General features: G+C 38.5%; 1 protein-coding gene across 4 annotated transcripts in view; it reads right to left on the bottom strand.

Annotated features, from left to right (window-relative positions):
• The window catches only part of grid2 (glutamate receptor, ionotropic, delta 2), a 548235-nt gene that overhangs the window by 422154 nt on the left and 104356 nt on the right, over positions 1-21725 (bottom strand). The gene's annotated exons all lie outside the window — the stretch shown is intronic.

Here is a 21725-nt window from a genome sequence, read left to right as displayed (position 1 = left end):
TTGACTTCTCATCTGATGAAGACCATGGAAAGGCTCATCCTGCACTACCTTCAGCCACTGGTGGGCTCAGTGTTGGATCCCCTGCAGTTTGCCTACCGTTCTGGAATTGGGGTGGATGACGCTGTCATCTACCTAGTACACCGATCCCTCTCTCACTTAGAGCAGGTGGGGAGCACTGTGAGGATCATGTTTTTTGACTTCTCCAGTGCTTTCAACACCATCCAACCTGCACTACTGAGAGGGAAGCTGGAGGGAGCCGGAGTAGGCAAACAGCTGACTGCATGGACCATCGACTACCTTACCAACAGACCACAGTATGTGAGGCTCCATGACTGTGTGTCCGAGGTGGTAATCTGCAGCACGGGGGCACCACAGGGCACGGTTCTCTCACCCTTCCTGTTCAGCCTTTACACTTCAGACTTCTGTTATAATTCGGACAATTGCCATCTACAGAAGTTCTCAGATGATACAGCCATCATTGGATGCGTATCAGACGGGAATGATCAGGAATACAGGGGGGTCATCAGTGACTTTGTTGGCTGGTGTGAGACCAACGTACTTCAAATCAATGCCGGCAAGATAAAGGAGATGATCATAGACTTCAGGAGGAAGTCACCCCCTACAACACCGGTGAACATCCAAGGGAAAGACATTGAGATAGTGGACTCTTATAAGTACCTGGGTGTTCGCCTCAACAATAAACTGGACTGGACTACAAATACAGACGTCCTGTATAAGAAGGGCCAGAGTCGACTCCACCTGCTGAGGAGACTGAGGTCCTTCGGAGTCTGCAGGACATTCTATGACACTGTGGTAGCATCTTCCCTTTTCTATGCAGTGGCCTGCTGGGGGAGTGGATGCACGGACAGGGACAGGAGCAGGATTGACAAACTGGTGCGGAGGTCTAGCTCCGTGCTGGGATGTCCCCTGGAGTCTGTGGAGGTGGTTGGTGAGGGGAGGATGTTAGTAAAGCTGACATCCATCATGAACAACCCACATCACCCACTGCATGAGTATGTAAGTGGGCTGAGCAGCTCCTTTAGTCAGAGACTGAAACACCCTCGCTGCAGGAAGGAGCACTTTCGCAGATCATTCATCCCAATAGCAGTTAGACTCTATAACTCCTCAATCACGATGTCATAAGTCACTGGACACTGAGCATCCACGGTCACCACTTCATGCATAATGGACCTTCCATGACCTTCCAAGCTATATAGTTTATGTCTTCCATATTTCCAACTATATCCATAATCACATACTGTGTATGCTACCATTGTATATAGTGTATTATCTTACTTTTTTTCATTGATTGTACTTAATTGTATTTTTGTATTTCCTTCATATATCTGTACCTGAGCTGAGGTGGCGCAAAAATTTCCCCGTTGTGGGATCAATAAAGTGTTATCTTATCTTATCTTATCTGGGAACTTAGTTTGTATTCTTCCTATTTTGCAGATAGTGTACCACAGGGAACTAGATAACTGTGGAATATGTCCTCAGATGCACCAGTTGTCAAGGACTCCAGAAACAACATGTAAGTGTGTTTGCATGATGACAAAGAGGGTGTTTTCAAAATTACCAATGTGCTCTTAGTGAGGCGGAATAAATTTAAATGAAGTCCCCACTGGAAGGGCAGGGGCAAGGTGGCAGTGCAGATTAAACACAGGACCTTTAACCAGGAGGCTCATGCTCATGTCCCATGTTGAAACATTGTTTTTGGACCTAGCTCATTTAATCCCCCCCCCCCTTTTTTTTTTCCTGGATTCCTTTCACAGTCCAAGGAAGTGTGTGTTGGGTTAATCTAAAGCTCTGTAATGGACTGGAAACCCATCCAGAGTGTACCCTGCCTGTGACAGCTGGGACAGACTCCAGCCACACTCCAAGTTGAGTTCGGTGAGCAGTTAAGAGAGTGGACAAAAAAACTAAAGACATCTATAGAGGACTGTTTATTTACTTATAGTATACAATCACTAGTGACAAGAAAAGGTTGCTGATTGAATTCCAACCAGAGACACAAATCCCTTTTGGAGTGGTGTCAGGAAGAGCATCTGTGTGAAACGCCGCCAAATCAAACATGTGGAGCTACTCGCTATGGAGACCCCTTGTTACAAGGGAGCAGCCCAAGCAGGGCTGGACTGGGACAAAAAATTGGCCCGGGCATTTTGACTAGAGACCGGCCCACCAACAAACGCTGTTGTCACAGTGATGTACACTGTCTTGTTGGTATATATGTATCAGTCTAATAAACTTAAACCTACACCATCCTCCCTATTCTGGTATTCTAAACAGTACCCGAAAGTAGACTGCTTGGTCGAGTTAACCTCCTGAACTATCTACAGCATATGGTGAAAACCTGAAATTAAGACAGAGAAGACTAGAGGTGAGACATGATCATTACTGATTACTGATGACAGATTTAGATATATTTTCATAAACCATTCATTTGCCACATCAATAAACAGCACGGCAGGGCAAAATATTTTTTCTAACATGGCAACCTTTAAAAAGTGAAAGGAGATAGAAAGACAGGTGAGAAAGAATAAAACTTAATTGACTTTTTGAGGGCATTTTACACACAGTACTGGTACAGTATCTAGAAAATGTGGGAAAATACTGGCATCATATACAGTACTTAGCTACTTCTGACGAAATTATGATGGGACCCTAAAATAAATTCCTATGTACAATAATGGATTTCTACACATTTTACATCAGATGAATACGTTTGTTGTAAGATTCAGATAAATATTTGTTAAAAGCGAGACATTTTAAATGACAATAAGAAAGAAAAGTATTTCTTTGTGCCCCCCTTTCCCTGTTAATGCCCTACCTGGGCCCCTGGCAAAACTTTGCTAGATCCGCCCCTGCACAGTTACCAGCTGTCAGCTACATAAAAAAGGATCCTGGTGTTATTTGTCTCTCAGAAACAGTTCATAACTTCCCTTCAACTCATTCATGTCACCTAAAAGGTAAACCTGTTTCTCCATCACCTGTTCAGCTCTGATGATTCAGTAAGAACATCTCCTGGTTTCATCTTCATGTTTCCCTCTCACCAGATAACCAAACCGATATCACGACCAGCAGCTTTTACAGCTGTGGCTCCAGCAAACATCAGCTGATACTAGAAATTAATATTAAATAAATTCTAACAACAGCTGATCAAGCTTAAACGCGCTGCTGTTATTTAGCAGCGCGTTTCTGCTCCTCCTGCCTTTCCGTCATCCACCTGCCAGCACGTTGCATCTGCTGGCCTCCACCACTTGCTAATGTTACTGAATCTGTGGAAGCTCCGCAATAGCCACCACCAAACAACTGAGTTATTTTTACACATCTCCCAGCATCTGGCCAATCCATCACCTTTCAGTGTTTATACCGTTACGGAAAAAAAAAAAAAAACATCGGACCATAAAAACGAAAAATCACCATCGGCCATACCGGCCAGTCCAGCTATGAGCCCAAGGTAGCTTTTAAACTATCACAGGCTATCACCAATTTACAAATCAAACCACAGACCTGATTAATTCCAGTTAGCCCTCATCCTAGACTAGTCGGGATTACATATCAAGAATTTTTATGACTTTCACAGTCTAAATAAATGTTTCATGTTTACTTCAATCAATGAAACCTTAGTCACTTTGAGCTAAATGAAGATGAGTAAAAGGCTGCTCACTTAGATCAACATGGTCCCATTTAATTTTGCTTGTCATCTCTGCAGTTAGTTCTGTATGCTGACAATTACTTTAAACATGTTGTTTTCCAGAATCTTGGAGTGTAATAAGCACGGGATGTTAAAGCTACGGGTGCTCAAATACAAAATAAATGAGCAAAGGTGGCTGACATCACAAGCACAAAAACATTCTGTGGGTCCAAAAAAACCCCTCTTCCATTAAGTGCTTGTGGTCTCCACAGGGCAGTTATAAAATATGAATGAATTAGTGGTTACACAAGGTTATTTCACACAAAATAGATGACAGCCTTCCTTTTAAGAACGGTTTACACCAGGCACATATTTCCCAAAGGAAATTTGTGATAAAAATCGCAGCTTGATGGCTGCCAAGAACATGCGCATACACAGAAAAATCAGAAAGCCATTTGTGTTCAACAGACAACATATCAGAGAGCTCTAACTGCTTTGGTCCCATGGTAATACACATCAAACACTGTGTATCCTCTTGTCCTCTCCTCAACTCTCTGCTGTCAATCTAGTCTCCTTTGCCAATCTTTTCTCCACAATCATCCACTCTTTCCTCCTTTTTAAATGTTTACGCTTTTGTCCAAAATCCATTTCTTCTGTTACTTTTCACCCAGTGGAAACACCTCTCGTCTCTTCCTCAAAGCTCCTACATCACCCGCTCAGTAATCTTACCAAGAAAATAGTGTCACTAGCCAACTATTCAGGCATCTTTCTCTACTTTTCTTTGTTATTTAAACTTTCCTCCCTGCTTGTCAATGCCAGCCAACCTTCCAAACAACCCTCAGCTTTTTATAGCGGCCAACTTTTACTTTGATTTTAGATTTGCTGCTCTTATTTGCCATCCTCTTCTGATCTGCCTTTAACTTCCAGAGTATCATGTACTTATTGTTAACTTTGAGCATTTGCTACAGCTTACTTTTTTTCCTAACTCCTTTCTCATGACCCATTAAGACCTCTTATTTCACTGTTTCAGCCACTAAGATGATTAGATGCCCCAATCCCATTATTCATGAAGCTAGACTCGTGGATTCACATTTCAAAGCTAACTGGCAGTACATGTTATTAAAGAAACTGCTGGACATTATGAACAATGCTGGGCATCCTCTGCACACGGCCATTAACAACCAGAAGAGTCTGTTCAGTGACAGGTTGCTTCTCCCAAAGACAAGAACTAACAGGCTTAAAAACTCCTTTGTCCCACACGCCATCAAACTGTTTAACTCCTCTCTGGAGGGGAGAGGGAGGGGAAACAGGAGGACAAAGTAGGGAACAACTAAGCTGTAGTGCCTCTCCACCTCACTGTACAATACCTTGTGCAATACTTTTGTAAATAGTCAACAGTGCAATAGACTCAATACTTGAAATGTGCAATTCACTTGTATTTTTATTTTTTATTCCTATTTATTCTATTTATCCCCTTTGTATATTTTATTTATATTTGTCTCTGTATTTATATATATATATGTGTGTGTGTGTGTGTGTGTGTGTGTGTGTGTGTGTGTATATATATATATATATATATATAACAATTCTGTAACTGTAACTTCGGTCGTTGCTGTGCTTTTTGGAAGTCGAATTTCCCAGAGGAACCCACCCGAGGGATTAATAAAGTTCTATCTTATCTTATCTTATGTCAGTGCTGCTCTCATTCCTTTAATTTTCTCTTCTTCTATTCTACCCATCTGCTCATCTCCTTTCACTTTGTCTTTTCTTTTCTCATCCCCAGAAAGAGACAACCACACCCCTTTTATTCTCACAGTTTACCTCCTATAACCTCTCTAACCCTGTTATTCTCCTCTATCTTGACTTTCTTTCTTTTCTCCTTCTACTGGTCTCTCTTTCTTTATCTGAGTCTCAGAAGACCTTCTGGCTAAAAGGTGTGAAGGAGGAACTAAGTGCTTTCTCCTGTCTATAAACACTGTCCTTTATGCCTGTGTGGCTCCGGGCCTGCCTGCCTGTGGGAGGGAAAGAAGGGAGCTGTCTGCAGAGATTTATCTAGTGCTCAATCTATTTTGTCGGAAATTTTCGAACACTTGCTCGGTCCCACCTTGTCCCCTTAAAGAGAAAGAATGGTGAAATTAATGAAAGAACAATAAAGAGGGTGTAACTAGACAAAAGAATAAATGTCCTATTCTTGTATGTAGACAAAGAATAGCACCCAGCATCTTAGTATGCAGTTTCATCAAAGATGCAGTACATTGATGGACCTGAAAGTGAGATAAATAAATATAAATGTAATCTATTAATATACCTTTTCTAACCCATCAAATCAGAAATCTTTACCTTGGTAATGACTAATAAAGCACTAGTTTAATATGTAATACATGTGATTCACCCCAAGGGAAAAATATATATAACTTAATATGAGAGCTATTTGCACTGTAACTCTCAGAAGTAATGTAACAATTTCCTTTGGACTTAAGGGCTTTATATTTATGCCAGAAGCTAAGGCTTAGAATTACAGTCCGTAACAATAAATGAAGGATAAAGATATCAAGGTTTTTGTTCAAGGGGATCTCATGAGGTCTGCTTGAGGCATACTGGAGGCTTGGACCTTGAAATGAAGGACTGCAAGCACGATGAAAAATGTACAGTAAGAGTTGAAAAAAAAAGAAAAGATAAAGCCAAAGAAAATTGTGTGCCTTTTGCACCCGTGTACAAGAATTGAGGAGAAAAAAGATGGCGCAGATAATACCAAACTAAAAAAAAGAGGACTTGTTTTGGACTTTAATGAATTTGTGCGATACTGACATCCTGTTTTCATCTGCTGTTCTTTGTACATGGACAAGAGTGAATGTACTTATTAGTGCAGCTTCAAGTTTCTGAGCTAATGTTAAAGGATATTTTAGCACTTATGTCACTTGGAGTAAAGCTGAATTTTAAAAAAAAAATGCCACAAGTGACTTTGTATTCACATTATGTTTCATGTGGAGCTGACATTTCAGTCATTATTGACATCTTCACCCAGGAGGGCTCCAAGTGCATGAAGAATAGACAATTTAACAGTCAAATAGCTCATTTCCTCTGGGCACATTCCCTATTCACCTTCCCCTTTCCCAATTTTCTTCTTCAAACCACAGGGGGTGAAACTTATTTTCTTGTTCTTTTTTTTCTGCTTTGTGCATCTCTCTCTGATTTCATCTCTCATGAATGGATATCTCACTCTCCCTATCTATCTCTTTAAGTGCTTGACTAGGGCCAGTGCCACTGCATTGGCAGTTCCGAGCATTTCATTAAAGTGCTTCGTATACCTCACTTCTCTCCACATTCACCTCTGTGACCCTAACACTGTTGTTTGTAGGTGGGCATGTGCGCAACCATTCCCTGGGGAGCTGCCAGTAATGGTTCCACTTATTGCCTAAAAAAAACAGACCAAATATCCTTGTTAGGTCTCTTTTCTCCTCCTCGCCTTTACGCTCTCCTATTTTCAAATCTCTCAACCAGTTTCACCCACATGATTTACACACGTCAGCCACTTGTGATGGAGAAAGAGCAGTTTTAGCTTCCACTATGGTAAATTAGCGGTCCTACTGACAGACTGTCAACTGCGTGTCAATCATCAGCGTGAAATAGTTTCCCTGTGGGTGAAATGGCAGAGTTTAAAACTTGGCAGAGAGAAGAGAAAAGCTGTAATAGAGGAGTAGAAAGGAGGGGTTGACGTTTTTCTTGACGCAGCTGCAAATATCAGAAGTTGCGTGAGATTACGTGAGTTTCAAACAAGACTGAGGCATAATTTCAGTATGAATTGTTATCATTTCAAAATTGAATTTAAAAGAAACACCGCACATCATGTTCCACCTGTTATTTCACCTGTTTCTCGCCTTCATTTGTCAGCCAGTCGCTCCTCTGTCTCTATTTTGGAAGCAACACTGAATGTAACTGAATGAAATGAAATGAAAATGAGGAGAGAAGAAGAAAGAAAAAAAGGGAAGAAAGCCAAAATCACAACAGCAGTGGCCACAGAGGGGGCAGCAGGCAAAGCTGTGTAAAGATAAAGGGAGTGTGTGTGTGTGTGTGTGTGTGTGTGTGTGTGTGTGTGTGTGTGTGTGTAAGGGTTTCAGTGAGGGCGTGCACGTGCGAACACATAATTCCATGAACAGTCGTGAAGACACTGACAGGTGTAATGGGGATAAAATTCATAGCCTGAATCACGTTGATTATTTGTTTTTGATTTTTGTAATGCAGTCAGCTCTGATGCCAGTAGTACCTTGAATTCAATTGGGCAGAATAAAAAGCAGTGAGACCAAAAAAGAGCACTTTATTTCCAAAAAGCATCAAATCAAATCAGGATGGAGTTTTGGTTTTTTGTTTTTTTTTGGGGGGGGGGACTCTGATAAAAACACAAAGCATTAGAGTTGGGTAGCTATGAGTAGCACTGTGTTTATGTGTGTTGATGTGTGGGCACTTGTGCTGCCACACTGTATCAGTGCTGTTTAGCAATTTATTAAGGGTTTTGTCCACTGGTGAAGCAGCACTCCACCGTCTCAAGCTATTTCAGGGACTTTTCATGCTGCATAGCGATTCTTGTTTGCTGTTATGACATTTGCACATGTTTATAAGCTTGTGCCGGTATTTGTCTAAATCTCTGTGCACATGATCATAACATTAAGAAAACAGACAAATACAAAAACAAATAAATAAAAACAATGCTAAGTTGATTCAGTCTCTACTTGAGAGTATTTAGAGATCAGCATCCTTAATGCTCATTATCAAGCTCAAAATCAAGCTCCAAGCTTTAAATTTTAATCTGAGTTTTAAGTGAAGAACTGAACTGTAGATATATATATTCTTTTAAATACATAGAAACCCGGGAAGGTGAAAACATCTGCTGTATTTCTTTACAGAATTTTCCACAAAAAATCAAAACAATGACTTTGAATAGCGTCATATGTATCTATCTAATTTTCTTGAATGTTTAACACTATTGGTCACAAGTCCATGTCTTATTTCAAAGTGAATTTTTCTGAAGCACAGAGTCTGAAAAATGTGTAACTGTCTAGAAAGTCTAGACATTAATGTCTAGAAAGTAATGCACTCCCAAGAGCTGAGATGAGCAGTCAGATATAATGTGGCTTGCTGCATAAAATGACAATGAAATGTTAAAGCTATGTTCAGTCCAATGAAAATCATTAACCCTCTGCACCCCATAATGGCTGCAGCCGCCTGCTCTGCATATCCATCCCCATAATAGCCAGAGACATCCAGCATTTTAATAAATGAATGAATTAATAATAATACATTTTATTTAAAAGCGCCTTTCAAGACAGTGGAGGATCCCATATCTGCTGACACAGAGTAATTGTAATGATATCAGGGGAAAACAGTGTTTTATACATGTTTGTTGTGGTAAAGCCCTGATTTTAGTTCAAAACATGAGGCTTCAGGAGGAAGAGTGGGAGGTGGAGATGAGGTAGAAAAGAGCAATAGTGGAATAGGCAAATGAAGATGGAGAGGAGAAAGAGGTGTAAAATTATGTAAAATCTTAAATGGTAATGCCTAGTTTGAGTGGGTCATTTCAGTCTTCAAATTCAAAACTCAAAAATTACACATTTCAATAGTTTTTAAACTAAATTCATTACTAATGAATTACCTTACCAGACTCTCAGGATTCTGGAACATGATAATAGAATTCTGCTGGGATACAAATGGTTAAAGGAGTGACCAGGGCTAATGATTCAAATATACTACAATATTCTTAAAACAAAGTGTATTTGATATCCATAAACTTAGCATGCAAATTAATAGATATCAAAAAGGAAACAAATGAACTGGTAGTGTTGGCCAATTCTACTAAACATCTTAAAACTGATGTACTACGATAAAATCAGAATACTCTCCAACTCTGTAAGGAAAGTATGTAGACATATTAGTTAAATGCAGTAATATGAAGAAAGTAAGAAATAATGCACAAAGTACTCTGGGCAATATTATCATCGGTACTCTCACAGTATGTTTGGCGAGCTTAAAAAGGCAAATATGACCTCCTTTCCCATTTAGTTGGGTCTCCTTTTTTCTTGATGCAGGATACGGCTCTTTGACAGAGAAACCTTAACTTTATGCCAACATTTTTTGTGTTTCAAAGCTACCTAGGATATTAAACAAAAAATATTGTTTATTCATTTTTCTCCCAGGCATACTCTGGATTTAATAACAAGTCCTAGACTCTCTTATTTCACACCAAAAATAGGAGAATGACTTACATCCCTGGTATTACTGGTAAAAAGATATAAATAATGCTGTCAGAGTTACAAATTACTTAGTTCTAATACCTCTTAATGTAATTGTAGTGATATGTGTTTGAAAGTTTAGCAAAGTAACCACGGTAAACAGTGACATCTACACCAATACAACATGCTTTATTGTTCATATAAAATGGGTGTTGGATTGGGGTTATTCATAGATATGTCACAGTGTATTATGACCAAGGATCAATATCATTTTTTGCCAGTTGCTAGACTGTGCTGCACTGTGTGCAGAGGAGGGAAATTATGATGTCCCTCCAGGGGAGCGTTGCTATTGAGTGCTAACTTGAAAAGAGAAGTTACAGCAAAATAATTTCACAGTCATCTTTTCCCCATCTACCGTGAAGACAAAGACAACTTTGTAACTTTGTAAATGGGGAAGTTGGCTGTCAAGCAGCCAAGTAGAGGAAAAGAGAGTTTTCATTGGTCAATGCTCAGCAGGGGCAGGAAGGAAACCTAGTCCTCTCTTTCTGACTTCTATTCAAATGACACTTTCTATCTACCAACCAATCAACAGACCTACCACCAATTGAGCACACACACACACACACACACACACACACACACACACACACACACACACACACACACAACATATAAATTACTCAAAGCTCCAAAAGTCTGGTTGGAACTAGTTTGTGCCCAGCTGTCAGCTGCTGGACTCCGCACACACACGCACAAAATAACATCAAACTGCCTCTTGTAAAATGTCAGCGTTGCCATGGATACCCTCCACCCCCACCCATGATTAAATAGGAGGTTAATTGAATTATTGCCATTCATTACTTAATAAAGCTAAGATTGAAAGAGAAAAAGATAAAGTGGAAAAGAGAGATGAGGGGAAAAAAATGATGGGAACGGATAAAGATTAAAGAAGAGAGATGTTAACATCTTTGAAATTCAGCCATTACTACAGCAGACAGATAAACGGATACATCTAGTGAAGAAGAATGAGCTGGGAAATGTCAGTGCATCACGAAAGCCACCATGTCCTCTGTATAAGTGGATCTGTGTAGGTGTATGTTTCACTGTGTATACAGTTTTTTGTTTGGCAGTTGGATAAATGGACAAATCAAGACAGGATGGCAAACAGGAGGAGGTCATCTGAGCTCTGAGTGATGGAAGGGCCTCAGAAAAAGAGATTTCGTTGGTCTCTATGGCAGCTGACTGCTCTGTGCATTTTCATTGGAGAATGAAGACAGAATGCGGAGGATGGATAAAAACATCCATCCATCTGTGGAAGAAGGAAGGAAAGGAGGACAGTGGGGCATAAGAATAAATGATGCGGGTGTCAGTTTCTATCAGAGTTGCAAATTAACGTAGTGCAAATACTTTGTTACTATATTTAGGAATAATTTTCAGGTATCTGTACTTTACTTGAGTATTTATTTTTCCGACAACTTTTTACTTTTATTCCCTACATTTTTAATCAAATATCTCTACTTTATCCTCCTAACATTTTCAAAACAGACTCGTTACTAGGTTTACAAGTATCATTTATAGCGTTTATGCTCGGAAGTGAAAGTGGGCCGGAAGAGGTGCAGGTGTCCGTAAGTTGCATTTGCGGTACTTCAGGATCTAGCTAGTGTAGTGTCAGTGTATGAGATGGACATCAGGCAACATGTCAAACTGCGTACATCTCATCGAATTCAGTTGTGTAAATCCACAAAGAAGAGCAGGTCAGCTAATCACATCATGTACACCAAGACAATCTGCTGGCACTCTTGTTAGAAATAATTGTGAGTTATAATTCTTTGTCCTGTGCTGAGCCACTACACAGAGCTTGGGATTTACCCCACCTGCTGAATCCCACTTTAACCCTTGACTGTAATCATTTTACTGTTTGGTGTGGAGGCAAAGTCACCCTCTACTACGCAGGCAACAGAAAATAGTTCATTTTTAAAATTATCTTTCGCTGATTGTGCCTTTGTACAAAAATGGTTAGTAGAATTGTCCTTCGAGTAACTACTTTGTACTTTCTTACTTTGAAAACATTTCAGAGCAGGCACTTTTACTTGAGTAAAAAAGTTGCTTCCCTACTTCAACTTTTAGTGGAGTATTTTTTTTACATGTCTGTACTTCTGTACTTCTACTGATGTAAAGAAAGTCTGTAATTTTGCCACCTCCGGTTTCTTTTCTATAATATTAGTGTAAGTCTGCCTTGCATGTCAAACTGATGCAAGCACAATACTAAGCCAGTACACAAATGCAGCAAAGTGTAGATATGACAGTCTATGTGATATAGAACAACAAATGAGAACATTACTAAAAGATGTCAGAACAGAAAATATAACCTAGAACACTTTTGCATTTCTGCCATAGATGAAGTTTTAAACTACCTTTGAAGACAAAACAACTTTTTTTCCTTGTTTTTTTTTTTTAGCGTTTGAGTGAAGGGCTCCGTAATGCACAAAAGCAACTCACCAGCTTTCAATAACAGTCTTTGTTCAAACTATGCAATATTCAGAACACTGCATTCTTATAAAGCCTAAATAAGAAGGTATAACTAAAAGTAGGAGATATTTCATTTTGCGTTTGAAGTCTTTTCTGAGAGCCAGCGTTTGCTTTTCCAACCAGATTGTTTTGCCATATCATATAGGAGATGAGCGCACTCATTAGTTTGAATAAAGTGTCACTTAAAGTGAGAATAAACACGATCTCACAGTCTACACAACTCAACAAAAAAGGCGCCTAAATATGAGCATTAACACTTCCTTTATTTGACACTTGAAAATTTATTTTAAGGACAAAGTTTGCAATTTAAACAATACACAAAAAATACATAATTAACTCCTCAAATGAATCAAGTACATTTTATATTATTTTGTATTAGCAGCCTTAAATGCACCTCCTAGATGATGTCATTGAAGGAAAATTGAATTGTTGTTGTATTAATCAAATGTAGCCTTAAATGAAATAATGCTAATGCTGAAAAAGATTGCTTTTTTTGAGCAAGGACTTGTTTATCACTTATATGAGGAAGGATGTAAATACTTCGTCATAAAAGTGAATCACGGCAGGATTTTTTATTGCCTTCTCATGGCAGATCAATTTAATCTATTTTAGGAAGGCAGGAAACTATAAATATCTGGTCAATTAAGATGATAAGTTATTTTATTATTGTGGATTATTATTTTAACCTGCATAAAACATGAGACATAGGACAAATAAATTAAACTACTGTGCCATGTAAATGCTCTGCAAAGGCCCATGGCTCAGATTTTAGCCACACATAAGAGATAATTAAAATGAATTGTGATTAGCGAGGATCGCTAACCCCTCCCAGGGGTGAGAAGGGAAATACCTCCATCGGGTGCTAATTTAAAGCACGAGCTGTTTACACCTTGTATTGAATTGATTGTTTTCCATATCAGGTTTACATGAAATTAGGAAAATAATCAGGGTTTGAAAAATTAGCTTCAAGATTTGTATCACATGCAATTTTTTAACTAGAAACATTCAACGTGAAAAACATTTTCCATTTAATACTATGTTTGTTAATGAGCACGATGACTCAACAGTTCAACCGTAACCACAAGGTTGAACCGTATTTCTGAGATTTAGTGCATTTTCACACCTATACCTTATTTACTCTGGTCTGAATTGGTGGAAGAGTTTGTAAAATGGTTGCTTTTTCCTATAGTTTGGTTTCTATTCACAGAGAAAACTTCAAGTGAATTGAAAGTGAACCAAAATGCATCACTACAAACCATGTGAGAACGTTCAGTCTACTTATTGGCTAGATGTGTCTGTGGTGGGAGCAAAAAAAGTATATACAAGAAAAAAAGTGACAAGTTCTGGAATGTCATTGAATTTTGTCCTCAAATTTATATTTATTTGGGCAACATCAAGCACTTTGAGTACTCTGCACATTTATAGTACGGTTCCACATGCCAAAATGCAAAGTATACCAGGCTGGGGGAAGGCATTTAGCTCAAACTTGCAGTATAGCCCCGGTAATCAGGTTGGACTCTCAAACAAACTGCTCTGGAGTTAGTCTGGAACTCGATTGAGACCACCTTTTCCAAAGGGTCTTGGTGTAGTTGTTTTGGTCCACTCGACTATCAAAATCATCAATGACTAATTTAATAGTCGACATCTCGTTTGAAGCTTTGTAAGATCCTGAAAGACGCAGGAATAAGTAGTAGGATTTAAGAGTGTAATAACAGACGGAAACAGAAGATGGCAGCAAAGCATCTACAAGGATGCCCGCTGCCGTTAAACGCCAAAGAAGAAGAAGAAGCAGTCTCCGGTATTGTAGCTGTGTCCAAATTCAGGAGCCGCATCCTTCGCAGGCCGCATTTGTAGGTTGATTACATCACAGCAACCTGACGAATGTCAAAATGCAACTCCTTTTCCCCAGATTTGAAGGATGGGTCGGGTGTATCCTTTGTGGCCCGACCTATCCCAGAATTCATAGCGCAGCCCAGCCAATTCCAGTATCCAACAATGGCTGCAGCTACTTAGTTTTAATATTACTCTTTCTGGGTCACAAAGTAAACTTTTAAGATATTTGTAGATGAGAATGTAGGTGTGTAGACTTCAAATATGTGCTCGATTTATCAAGATGTCACATATTTGCAAAAGTGTTCCGACGTTTTCGAAGACGTCTGTTACCCACCAGCTTGATAGCTGACCGGGAGGTCAAGGTTCACTAGAGCCGGCAAGAACAGCGAACTCCGTTTTCAAACCCCTTTTTTTCTCAGGTTAAACATGATATTTAAGTCACTTAGATAACTTTTTCAGTGTTTTATTTGTTCCTGAGTAAATCGGTTTGACTCAGATTAAAGTTATAGTTTTCACACAGCTGAATAAACTTCAAACAGAAAACTGATTAAACAGAAATGTGAGATGGTAGAGAATTTACTCCAGTGTCCTGTTATATTTTAGTGAGCAAGGAGCAGATGGCTGAGTTTATTAAACTCCACCGAGACAACCTGCAAATTTCATTAAAAGTTTAATAAACTATCATCTTGTCTTTACTTTTAGTTAGCACATACCTTAAACACTTCAAGCTGTAAGCTAATGATAGTTATGTAAGAGCATGCTGGTGCAATAAGCTGTACGTTTTATGTCCAACGGATGCATGATCTGATTAGCTGACTAATCACAAAAATAATTGGGGCGACTGTGCTTCAGGGGGTTGGGAAGCTCATCTTGTAAACGGAAGGTTACCGGTTTGATCCCCAGCTCTGTCTGTCTTGGTCGTTGTGTCCTACTCGTGCTGGCCAGAGGGGCCGATGGTGCGATATGGCAGCCTAGCTTGTCAGTCTGCCTCAGGGCAGCTGTGGCTACAACTGTAGCTTACCTCCACCAGTGTGTGAATGTAACAGTGTATGAATAGTGGAATTGTAAAGTGCTTTAAGGGTCTCGAAAAGCGCTATATAAATGCAATCCATTATTATTATTAGTCGAGTATCAAAATAATTGTTTGCAGCAGCCCTAGTCCACACCCGAGTGCGATTACCATGTTTGAACCACACCAAAGGTAAATATGAACCAGAGTTGTTTAAATGGACTGAATAGTGCAGGTGTGAAAACATGCTTCGAAAAAGTCTAAATAAAGAAGCCTTAAGTTCTAAATCCAATACCATTCCCTCCTCTTGCACGTTACAGATCACTGAATTCTATACCAAATGTCGAGTGCTACGGCATACATGCTTCTGCACTTGATTATGTTTGGAATACATATTGAGACTTCAACAGAGGGGTGTGGGGTTGTCTAAATCATTTAAATGCCAGATTAATATTTTACAGATGGAGAAGACTGCAATATTCAGAAAACAAATTCAAAATAGCCTGTAGCCTGATTACAGAATTTAAGTCTTCCTTTGTTGCATTCTGGGCAAAATGGATCCTTCAAAAAAGGAAAGATGTATGATTATTAAACATTGTAGGTACAATATGAAAATATTTGGGATGAAACATACATGGTAAGTCCCATAATAGTGGTACAGGCTTTTGCTTCATCAACATGGCAAAGTCTGATTGAGTTATTCTCAACACGCTCATGCAGTCAAATGTTTCTCACACCCTAAAGGCATTTGCTTCATGCTGACATTGGCACTATACCACATCGTTCCTGTGAATCACAACGACTTCTGTGTCAGAACATATATATAGAAAAGATGAAAAAACTTCTTAATATATTTTAGTCACTCAAATCCATTAAAACTTTAATTAAGATCTTAAGAAGATGACGTATTTTCTAATTTTTATACACATCCTATTTTGCATTAGCATCCCGTTTAATTAATCTTCACTGCTGCTGAAACATTTCCACCACTATAGCTTGTGTCATTTTAACACATGAAAATATTTTGGGGGAAAAAGACTGCCATGATCTTTTAGGCTAAACAACATTGGGATTGTGAACTATGTAAAAGCTTGTAAATGTGATTGCATGTTCATGTCATGTATCTTGCTATTCTCTACCCAGAAACCACCATATTCCAAGTTTAATCAGATTTTTAACCTTTGCAATGTAACCAAAAATCCAACAAGAAGCAAATAAGATTCATGCAAGAATTCATTTATATAACGTAGAACTCTTGGTGGTGTTTTTAATGAAAACAGATTCACATCATGTGAAAGTTAAGATGTAACAAAAAAAAGATGCAAGGTCATTTAGGGATGTTTCACTTTAATTCCTTTTAAATTAATGAAATTGACTTTTTGCCCATTAGTCCATTACCCTGACAGTCAAAGACTCATCCTGACTCACGCTGACCTCACTGTTGGAGCTGCATGGTTTTTGTTCACTGCTGAGCTGCTTCATTATACTTATGAGAGTTCTATGTTTTGTAATTTCTTTTTTTTTCTGGCAACCCGGAAAATAAATGAATCTGTTTGGAAAGCATATTTTGGTTCTCCCGTTGTTTTAAATGTGTTATAAAAATCACTTAACTTCACTTTAAAGGTTAACTGACGCCCCAATCTTAGACTGTCTGTGTTCTGGAGCTGGCTTTCTTCAAGAATATTTGCATGCAAGCAAATTAAATTTTGACCATTCTCCTTATCCTTGCCACTGGGAAGGAATTTTACTGAATGATGCTATCACCACCATCATGTTTGACTTTAGTGATGATATCAGTGAGGTAATGAGCAGTCTCTGGTGCATGTCAGACATAATGCCTGGAGTTCTGCCAAACATCGTTATATTTTACTTATCAGAGCAAAGAATCCTTCCCACACGGTGTCTGAGTTCTTAAGAAAGGCTTGTTAAATGACTACGTCAGTTGTTAAATGCTTTATAATGAAAAGTCTTTTTGTGTCAAGCACCACTACAACAAGACAGTGTTCTAACATGGCTGTTCTTCGCACAGGTTCTATCTCTGCATACTTGGTCACCTCTATCAAAACCCTTCATTCTTACTCTGCTTTGCCCATTTCTGACCAAAAACAGATTTTTGCCCAAAAACAGAGTACTGTACCGTTATTAAATTACATAAAATTTATCTGTATTTAATTGTATTTTTAATTTAATAATGGTACAGTACTCTGTTTTTGGTAACCATTGTCCTTTGTGTAAATATGCAAAAATTGTGTCTGTTTCTGTTCTGTGTCTTGTGTACTGTTTGTTTGTATATATGTCTTTCTTGCTGCTGTTACACCCAAATTTCCCCTTGTGGGACAATTAAAGGATTATTCTATTCAATTCTTTTCCATTTTATTCTATTCAATTCTTTCTTCTTCTTAGTTTTGGAAGCCACTGTGTTCTCATGAAGAATCAAAGCTTAAAAAAATAGTTTTACACAGTTTCCTCGATTTACTCTAGACTTTTGCTACATTTATTTATTTATTTATTTATTTATTTATTTTTTCTCATGGACATGTAGTGTGGTGTCCAAGGCTTGTTCATTTTGCCAAGGATCCAGTCTACTTTACTCATATTCTAGATACACGTGAAAGCATAATTAGGGCACACAAAACAAAATAACTTTGCAAAATAATACATAGCGCCAAATATTTTATTATTCAATGTAGACTGATGGAGAAATATGTAGAAACTGTCATTTTAAAGCTAATTCTATATGTGCAAGTGTTGAAGCAAATATACTTTGAAGCAACTGCATTAGTGTCTGCAACCTTTCATTGCTTGTAGCCCATTTTTTTCACAAGTCCAAGGCAAGCCTAAAAGGTAATGTTTGAGGTTTGGCACTGTCCACGGTGCTGATCTGTCTGAGAACCGATTGACGGTACAATAAATGCAATTTTTAAAAAGAAAACTAATGTAAAAAGATTGTAAAAAGTATGACACGATCTGCTGTTGTGTAAATTGTCAGATAATTAATTAAAAGCTCTGTTGTGACATTGCCAAATAGCTTTTTGTTTGTTCAACAGTCCGAAACTGAAAGAAAATCAATGCGCAATCAACTAAAAAATATCAAACAAAGAAAGGCAAAAAAACAACAACAATGGAATGAATGTTCAGGACTTTTGCTTTATGAATAAATTCAAAGTGTCAGGAAACAAAACATGGGAATTGCTTGGGAATTTTGACTTCTAGGAAAACATTCGAGATATTGGGAAGTGAGGAGATTTTCTCATATATTTAGAGCAGCTAACATGCTGTACTCAGTCTACTGTGCTGTGCGTATAATTGAGGGATCATTTGCAGTCATGTGATGAGATTAGTCATTCTATACATAAAATAAAATAATTAGCTATTACAGTATTTAACGTTAAATATTAGCGATTCAATTATCTAAACTATTTAGATATTAGCCAGTGATGCTGGCAAGCTCTGTCATAACTCTGCACACCTTCTAGAAAAGGTACAATATTTTTATGTTTCTTTTTGTTTGTTGGTTTGATATTTGTTTCTTTCCCTTAAATCACAGTGTGTGGCAGTGTGCATGCAAATGCAGCTGTGTGCAATGTGTGTCAAGACTAAGCTGAGATGAAAAATAAGCTGAGACAACTATTGAGTTCCCTCCATCCTGTGGTCTCCTTCTGCTTTCCATTTCCTCACCCCCCACTTTTCCATAGACTGTTATCCAATTAGGTGATTCTCATTGCTTTAATCGATAGAGACATGAACGGGTAGGCTGACATGCACACACACACACACACACACACACATACAAATAACCCACCCCACAGAAAGCTCCACCTGTTCCACAACTAGTGTCTATTGTGGATGGACTATAGAAATTAGAGATATCGGGTAGGGAGTGAAATGTGAATATAAGTGACAGGAGCAGACCCACAATTAAGTGCCACGCAGGATGGCAAAAGGGAGGGAAAGTGTGTGATTAAATCCAAGCCACTTTGCACACTTCTGACACAATTCTGTACAATCACACACACACGGCTATCGGGCAAAGGGAGCAGTAAATCATCTGAATAAATCATTCAAAGACATAATTTTCTGTGAGACTCAAATCTTTTTTGGCAGCTCTTTTGTAGAATGGTCTACAGTTTTAGAGATGCAGATACTGACATGTGCCATCTTTCTATAACTCACTTTGCTGTAAAAGTTCTTATCCTTTATGGCTTAGAGATTACTTTCAGCAGTTCAGATGTACTGTGGCACAGATGCAGATTTAGACATAGATGTGGTGGTCTCTCAATTAAAATTAGCAGGCATACTCTACTGTGGTTTATATTATCTCATATATTTGCTGTGACTTTGACATGTATTATCAACATGTATCTTGGAGTTAGTAGCAGTAAAAAAAATGAATTCACTCTCTATGGAAACAAACTAACGTAAACCATATTTTTAGTCGTCTAAGGAGCTTGGAAAGAAAAGCGTCTGGTTTCTTGAAGACGTTTCACTTCTCATCCGAAAAGCTTCTTCACTTCTAAGGTCAAATGGTGGAGAGTCACAGATTTAAGGCCTATGGGAGTGTTCCCCCAAGAGGGACAATAGACCCCCTAATGATCCTCTACCTAATCACACGAGTCAAGGTGTGAAAACGGGTGTAGGTCATAATCAGCCAAGGTTTCAGGACAACCCGCTGTGAAACCTAGCCACACCCTACCATGTGATTTCCTGAGGTCAAAAGCCCCAGGATGGGAAGGGATCTCAAAACTGGATTATAGATTGCAGATAGTTGGTGTCGTAAACCGGGTCTGTTCAAAGATGGTCGTTCACAGTGGACATAGATGGCTTCTTTCACTCCTCTTTCAAACCATCTGTCTTCTCTGTCCAAAATGTGAACAACGGCATCCTCGAAAGAGTGACCTTTGTCCTTTAGATGCAGATGGACCATTGAGTCCATGTCGAGGTGGCTCGTCTATGTTGTGCCATGCGTTTATGAAGTGGCTGTTTGATCTCTCCAATGTAGAGGTCTAAGCATTTCTCGCTACACTGTACAGCACAAACTATGTTGTTAAGTTTGTGTTTAGTAGTTCTGTCTTTGGGATGAACCAGTTTTTGTCTGAGTGTGTGGCTGGGTCTGAAGTATACTGGGATGTTGTGCTTAGAAAAGACTCTGAAAAGTCTTCAAGCAACTTACAGAAGTCCAGACGGTTTTCTTTCCAAGCTCCTTAGACTACGATGACCTGGATGACTGAGAACCTTCACAGACACATATCTTTAGTCCTTTTTAATAGTAGACTCTATTTATGTACAAGAACATGGAAATTCTGTTTTTAAATATGACACTGATTTACTTTCTTAGATTTACTGTGGGTCACAGAATTTGTCACACCTTTGAAAAATAAATTACTCAATTAAACTACCTGAAATCTCTAATGACTAAGAGGTGCATTTTGTGATATGTCTTTATGCATAAAAAATGAAGATAATAAATCAACCAAATTGTATATATATGACTGATACATAATACAATTGTATCAATTAATAATACAAAAGACAGAAGAGATGCAGAGCATGGACCTCAACTTGTTTTGTTTATAAATCTTACATATCATATAATAATCATATCATATCACTAAAATCTGGCAAATTGCTTCTTTTGATCATAAACCTGGCTTCTTTAACCTATCACTTCCACTAAGATGTGAAACATCTGAGATTCTGCTGCCCTACAGCATTATTACATCATGACTTTTTTTTTTTTTTAGCTTGGTGATCTCCAACTAATCCCTCTACTGAACTGCATCCACCACCCTCTGCTTCAGACACATAATGTGTCTTAGAGAGAGTCCCAAGTGCTGACTGCATAATGAGCTACTACCTTTGCAAATCTGGTGCTAATTACACTTAGACTGGCGCCATAAAGTGACTGAAAGGCGAGGTGCAAATTGCCACGCTCATGTATGTAAATCTAGCCCTTAAAGACGACATGTTGTTTATGCTGCTGTTCATACTTCTGACTGCAGTAGGTTTTGACATTTATTGTCAATTATCTTTAGAAATCCCTCACGAAAAGCCAATTTAGTGCCACTAAATGTTGAATTTATATGGCAACAAATTCCAATATTTTTCATTAGTGGACTGTAAGTTAGCAAAAAGATAAGTGAAATGCATATAAGTAATTTCTGAAAATCTGCTAATTGTAGCTTATAAGGTTTATAACAGAGAAAACTCATAGTTAAATAGTACTTCTGTTTGAAGCAGTGTAATTCACTACTTTTAATCTACTTAAATTGCCACCAATCCATTTAAATTATAGTACGTGAGAAACAGGCAATGGCAAGGTCGACCATGTCACTACTTAACCAGACAAATAGGCTGATAGACAAGTTCAGCAGCCACAGCTACACTAACAGCCAGGCAAACAGAAGAAGAATAGGCTGACTGGCAGAGAAATGACAGGCAGTATGCTCAGTACCAGAGAAACAGAAAGACTGCGAAGATTTTTTCATTTTTTGCA

Source organism: Mchenga conophoros, linkage group LG12 (genome assembly GCF_057382185.1).
Source record: "Mchenga conophoros isolate Kocher_MC1m ecotype Shallow Benthic linkage group LG12, M_conophoros_male_GT1.1, whole genome shotgun sequence".
Lineage (NCBI taxonomy): Eukaryota > Metazoa > Chordata > Actinopteri > Cichliformes > Cichlidae > Mchenga > Mchenga conophoros.
Note: the sequence above shows the minus strand (reverse complement) of the source record. Positions and strands in the feature narration are given on the sequence as shown.